The following is a 6,752-nucleotide window of genomic DNA, read 5'->3' as shown; positions in this document are numbered from 1 at the left end:
GAAAAAATAGAATGGAGAGATTTGACAAAACTGATTCTTAATTCTTTCAGAAGACCAACAAAATTTGTGAGATTAATAAAGGAAAAAGACATGGCATAAGTAAGCAGTATCTAAAATAAAAATGAGACACCATGGCAGCCCCTGCAGCTCTGATAAAGATAATAGCATATTATAAACAACTTCATACTAATGCACTTGAAAATTCATATGAGGTGGGCAAATTCCTAGAAAAATACAACTTACTAAAACTGATACAAGAAGAAATAGGAAAATTTGAATAGTGCTATAATTAAGAAATAAATTGAATCTATACACTTCCCATAGAGAAAACTCTAGGTCAAACACTTCTGTTGGAGAACAATCAGCTAAGGAGTTTAAAATGCCAATACTATACAAGATTTTCCAGGAAATAAAAAAAGAGAGAATGCCTTTCAATTAATCTTATGAGACCAATAAGAAAATGACAAACCAACTCAATAGAAAAAAGACCCAGGCTCTTCATGAAAGAGAATATCAATTTGCCAAAAAACATGAAAAGAAACTCAACCTTCTTGTCATTAGGAAATTCAAATTAATCCAAAATAAGATACTAGTACAGAACCATTAGAATGGCTAGAATTAAAAAGGCTTACAGTACCAGGTTGGTTTTTTTTTTTTAAAGATTTTATTTGAGAGAGAGAGAGAAAGAGGGAGAGAGAGAAGGAGTGCTCAGCCCGACTGCGGGGAGAGGCAGAGGCAGAGGGATGGATAAGCAGACTCCCTGCTGAGCAGGGGTTCCCAGGTGGGCTGGATCCCAAGACCCTGGGATCATGACCTGAACCGAAGGCAGATGCTTAACTGACTGAGCCACCCAGGCGCCCTCATACATAGTACCAGGTTTGGAACAACTGTAACTCTCACACACTGCTGTCAGGAATGTAAATTGGCACATAGCCACTTTGGAATGCTGGTAGCTGGTATTACCTAAAGATGCACCATCCAATGTAGTACTTCACAGCCACATTGCTTACTGAACACTTGAAATGTGGGTAGTCCAAACTGCTATACATGTAAAACACACATTGGACTTTGAAGATTTGATACATGAAAAAGACCGTAAAATACCTGATTAATAATTTTCATATGACATATTGAGATGATAATATTTTGTATGTACTGGGTTAATAAGATGCATGCTTGGAGCACCTGGGTGGCTCAGTGTCTGACTCTTGGTTTTAACTCAGGTCATGATCTCAGGAGGGTCATAGGATTGAGCCCCATGCAGGGCTCTGCGCCGAGTGGGGAGTCAGCTTGAGGATTCTCTCCTTCTCCCTCTGCCCCTCCCCATTGCTCATACTCTCTCTCTGTCTTTCTCTAAAAATAAATAAATAAGTAAATAGATAGAAAGATAAATCTTAAAAAAAATACATGCTTAATATCAATTTCACTTTTTAAAAAACTTTTTTTTTTTTTTAAAGATTTTATTTATTTATTCGACAGAGATAGAGACAGCCAGCGAGAGAGGGAACACAAGCAGGGGGAGTGGGAGAGGAAGAAGCAGGCTCATGGCAGAAGAGCCTGATGTGGGGCTCGATCCCAGATCGCCGGGATCACGCCCTGAGCCGAAGGCAGACGCTTAACCGCTGTGCCACCCAGGCGCCCCTTAAAAAACTTTTTAAATGTGTCTACTAGAAAATTTTAAATTACATATGATGACTTGCATTATATTTCTAGGACAGTGCTGATATAAAGCTAAGATCCATTAATTTTATTCCTGGGTATATTCTCAACAGAAATATGTATGTATGCGCAGTAAAAGTTAAGCACAAGAATGTTTATAGCAGCATTATGCACAATAACTAAAAACTGGAAATAACCCAAATACCCTTCAATGGGGAATGGATAAATAAATGGTAGGGTGATTACAATATGAAATACTATTTAGCAACAAAAATCAGTAAACTATACCTATATGCAACAACATGGATAATTCTCACAGTATTAAGTATTCAAATCATCTCATATGATTCCCCTTATATAAAGTTTAAAAATGGAAAAATAAGCTATAATCTTAGAAGTCAGAATACTAGTTTGGGGAGAATAATGGCTGCAGTGACCAGGACGGAGGCTTTGGGAAACTAGAAATATTTGATGACATGGGTGGTGGTACACGGGTTTTTGCTTCGTGGTAATTCATTGGCCTGTACATTTGTGTACATTTGTATGAGTAGTAATCTGTATCTATGTTAGGAAGGGTTACATCAATTTGTTGCAAATGATTTTAATAATTGCAAGGCCTCCTTGAAAATTAAGCTCCACATGACTGATCCATTTATGTAAACTGCAGAAAAGCAAATTAAGAGGTTTTTTTTAAGACCAATTTCTGCCCAGTAAGGAAATCTGGATATTTTCTAAATTGTTCTAGGTGTGACTCTCCAGTTTAAAATAAAAATATCTCTGCCCTTTGCTTGGTCAGTAAGCTTGGCATGACAGTCCATTTCCTGACAGATATGTCAATAATGTTGACAAAAATAAAATATAGAATCTCAGAATTGCAGAATTTAAAGTGACAAACCTAACATTTTTTTGAGTTGTGATTTCTTTGTGAATCTTCCTCCTCTTGCATGCTTATCAAGGAATCTCTGGCACTTCCTCTTGAAAATGCATGTATGTACAATACAGGTATATACATAATATTTTACACATGATTTCAGTTGGCTCACCATGGTAGTCTGTCCAGTGCAGGTTATTTGGTAGAGAAAGCAGAAAGAGGTCCAGTGACATGGCTGGCTGGTGGAAAAACCAGGACCAATATTGCAGACTTTTAATTTTAACCAATCATTATTCTTTCAAGTCAAGCCGTTGTTTTTCCCTTCTCCTGTGTTCCCATACGTGTACTGTTGTTGTTCTCATATAATTTTCATACATATGACTGAATTCTCGTATGATTCTCATTGCCTACTTGACAGATGCCTTCAGCTAAAAAGAGGACTCCCCCTTTTAAAATAATATACTATTAATCATTCTATATCACTGTTATTTGAGTATATGCATTATCTTCCCAACTACACTGTAGGAACTATGCCTTATCCATCTTTGTTTTCCCCCAAACTACCTGGCTAAGTGTAAGGAATATATTCATTGTAAAACCAACATTTGTTACATTAAAAGGATGTGCCAATATATGACTGAAACTTCATGATGGAACTCTATCCCATAATTACAGAGTTATTATGAGCTCAGCTTCATATTGACCTAAATATGAATTCAGCCTCTGCCATTTACTAGCTGTATGTTCTGGGTATATTGCTTAACCTGAGTCTCACTTGGTAAATCCAAATGGACTTCATATGATCACTGTGAGGATGAAAGAAATAATCTATGTGAAATACCTTGAGCAGTATCTGGCACATAGGCTTTGGCTAGCTATCATTGTCATTATGGCATGTTCAACCCTGAATTAAAGACTCAGTTGGAGAAACCCTGATTTAGATTCTTAGACTGGTCAAGCAATCTACCTGATCCAGGAAATATTCACACATTGATCCAATGGAGTCTGCTTTGGCTCAACCTATCCCAGTGACAGGGAACTCATTAGAACCAACTGAAGCAGCTCCAATTCTTCCAAAGTTCTTCCTTACTGTTAGGTTGACCGGTATGAAATTGCTGTTTCTAGGTCAAAACAATTGAATCATCAACAATTTCTTTAAAAAAAAAAATGGCCAGACCAGAAATTTGCCTTTCTATTACTGCTTCTCACTTTAGTTCAACATTTCCTCTCTCCTTCTACATGACAATCCTTTAAAGACAATGGAGAATCAATGGGGAACAAGACAGACCTAGTTCCTGCCTTCATTGAGACTTGCATGCTTATCAAGGAGACAACAAAACAAGCAATCGTGTAAAATTTTCAGATTCAAGGAGGTGGAAGAAGAATATTTCCATCAAAGGGCTTAGTTGAGCAAATTCCCATACAATATATCATACATGAGGTATTGAGAGTATAGAGCAGCACTGCCCAAAGAACTTGCTATGATGATAAAAATATTCTGTATCAGCAGTGTCCAATATGATAGCCACTAGTCACATTTGGCTACTGAGCACTTGAAATGTGTCTAGTGTCATGTAACTCAAGAAATGCACTTTTAATTTAACTTAATTTTAATTAATTTAAATTTAAATAGCCACATGACATGTGGCTAGTGGCTACCAGGTTGAACAAAGGGCAATGAAGCAAGAGGATAAAAGGGCAAGAGATGAGACTGGAGAAGTCAGCAGGGTTCCAGACCATGAAAAGCCTTGAGGAGCATGTTAATAATTGTGACTTTACCCTGCAGGTAAAGTCTCAGAGGGATTTTAAGTTCCAGAAAGTAACATGATCGGATAGGAGTTTTAGAAACATAGTTCTGACCATCTTATGAAATAGACAGGAAAAGGGTGGAGAAATTGATCTTGTCTTCAGGAGTTTGCTCTCTAAGGAGAAAGACAGAACAAAAGCAAAATGACTAGAGGATATCCCAAAGAAACAAAGACATACATAACTAATCACACCCAGTAACAGATAATACTCATATATGTATGTATATACATTGTTCACCAATGATTCACATTTTTTGCCTTTTTCTAGCTACTCACAGGACATCTAGCCTCCCAAGTATTTCAGTGTGTCCCCAATGGTACCTGAGCTCACAAGGAAGTCTATCAACAAAATATCCATGCAGCATCAACCTTGTTCTTCCTCCTCTGTGCACATATCCCTTTCTTCTTCTCTGGTCCTTGCCACTGAGGGTCCTTGGAGGGTACTGCTCTGTTCTCTGCAGGAGGAGGAGGAAATTCCCCACCTCAGCAACCTAAATCACACTGCTTGGCTCACCCTCCCCTTGATCCTCAAAGGATTTTCTTTGACCAGCTCTTTTGGGGGGGCACCAGCATGGCTCAGTCAGTTGAGCATCCAACTCTCGATTTCAGCTCAGGTCATAATCTCAGGATCTTGAGATCAAGCCCTGCTTTGGGCTCTGTGCTTAGCAGGGAGTCTGCTTGAGATCCTTTCCCTTTGCCACTCCCCCTGCTCGCTCTCTCTCTCTCTCTCTCTCTCTCTCTCTCAAATAAACAGATCTTAAAAACAAACAAACAAAAACCCAACAGCTCTTTTGGGCTATTTTCCCCCCTGTAACTTCTCTAAGCTCTACCTATGGGGTAAGACAAAACACAATGAGAGAATTAGTAAATCCCTAGGAGTGATGGTGATAAGCTACCATTGGGTCCCCCTTAGAGAATTTTTTCTCCCCAGCTCTAGGAACCAATATATACATGTGCATGCATATCACAACTCCCCACCAGCTCCCTGCCACACACCACATAAAAGCACACACACCTTATGTGTGTAGCACATAGACCTTTCTGATCCCTACTACTTCAGCTGACATATCCATACAAGGCTGGATCAGGATCTCTTCAGGATCAGCCAACACCATCCCTGTTCCATTACGTTCCTCAAAAGAAATGGACAAATAAGTACATAAGCAATCACGCCCAACGGCCACATATAATGCATAGGGAGCTAGAGCAATAGCACGTCAGAATGTGAAGAGCGTGGACTTCAGTTTGGGGCCAGACTGACCTGGATTCAAATCTCAGCCTGATCACTTTTACTCACTGGATGGTTTTGGTCAGGTCACTGAACCTCTGTGCACTTCAGTTTCCAGTTCTACAAAATGCTTACTTTTGCAAGTTGTTAAAATCAGAAATAGCTTGTATAGGTGCCTAGTACCTAGCAGGTGCTCAATGCATGGAAACTGGTATTACTCCATTGGCGCGGGAGCACTGAAATCTCAGGATGCCACGGGCCTTGCAAAAGGGACACAGAATAAAGGTCAGAGAGCTAGCACGTCCTCCCGCAAAGGCACCTCGGGATTGTATTACATTACAGCCTAGAGCTCGCCTGGTGAGGAAACTGAAGCCAGGGGCAGGAAGTGAGTTCATCAGGTTCACACAGAAAATTAGCGACAGAGCCAGGACAAAATTCCAGGTAAGTCTGGAAAGGTTCAGCCCAGTGCGCCTTTCTGTAAAGCAGCAGCCTCTCGGCTGCCCAGGCTCCCCTCCGACCCGTCCCTACCTCACTCTGATGTGACAATTTACTCCTCCTTGGCTCCTACTGTGTCCCCTCAGGACGGCCAAGGGGAAGAGCAGAAGCAGTGCCTGTGTAGCCCCGACCAGGCCCCTGCAGGCCTCTCCGTCGCCATGGCAACCGGAGCTTAGTTGAGGAGGACCCGCTCCCCCGGCGCCCCCTCCCATTCACGCAGCGGACGTGACACGTGCGGCAGGGTCACGTGTTGTTGTTGGGCCGTGAAAGCTGCTTCCGGGTCAATGCAGGACACTGGGCTCCGGCGGCCAGAGTAGGGGACCAGGTGAAGCGGAGCCGGGCCGGGGCCGGCCGGGACCAGGCCGGAGGCTGAGCGGCGGCGACGGCGGTGGCCGGGAGGGGGGAGGAGAGGCGCAGCCCGAGGAGCCGCCGCAGCAGCTCCCCCGCCTCCCGGGCTGAGGGGTGAGTGGAGCCCGGGCCCGCCGGCTCTGCCGGCTTCTCGAGGCCCCAGGCGCTCCTCTCCGGAGCCGAGGCGCGGAGGGCCGTTCCTGCCTGGGCGCAGTGTGGGGAAACGCGGGGAAGAACTCGGAGCGGGACGAGGCCTGCCTGGGAGGAGGGAAGGGATGGGCCACCTGCCCGCGGCTGGAGGGGGGATGGGGCCTGACCAGGCTGGGGAGGCGCGGGGAGGGCT

At 42.9% G+C, this 6,752-nt stretch overlaps 1 long non-coding RNA gene across 1 annotated transcript; it reads right to left on the bottom strand.

The window, feature by feature from the left end:
* Window positions 1-4,664: 4,664 nt before the first annotated feature.
* LOC103662299 lies at window positions 4,665-6,222 on the bottom strand. Its single transcript, XR_568405.1, has 3 exons — window positions 6,095-6,222; window positions 5,354-5,471; window positions 4,665-4,793 (listed from the first exon to the last, which is right to left on the bottom strand). It is a non-coding gene; the product is annotated as an uncharacterized LOC103662299 (long non-coding RNA).
* Between the last annotated feature and the right edge of the window lie 530 nt (window positions 6,223-6,752).

This window comes from Ursus maritimus, unplaced genomic scaffold, assembly GCF_017311325.1.
Source record: "Ursus maritimus isolate PB19 unplaced genomic scaffold, ASM1731132v1 scaffold_16, whole genome shotgun sequence".
Classification (NCBI taxonomy): Eukaryota; Metazoa; Chordata; class Mammalia; order Carnivora; family Ursidae; genus Ursus; species Ursus maritimus.
This window is presented reverse-complemented; position numbering and strand designations above follow the sequence as displayed.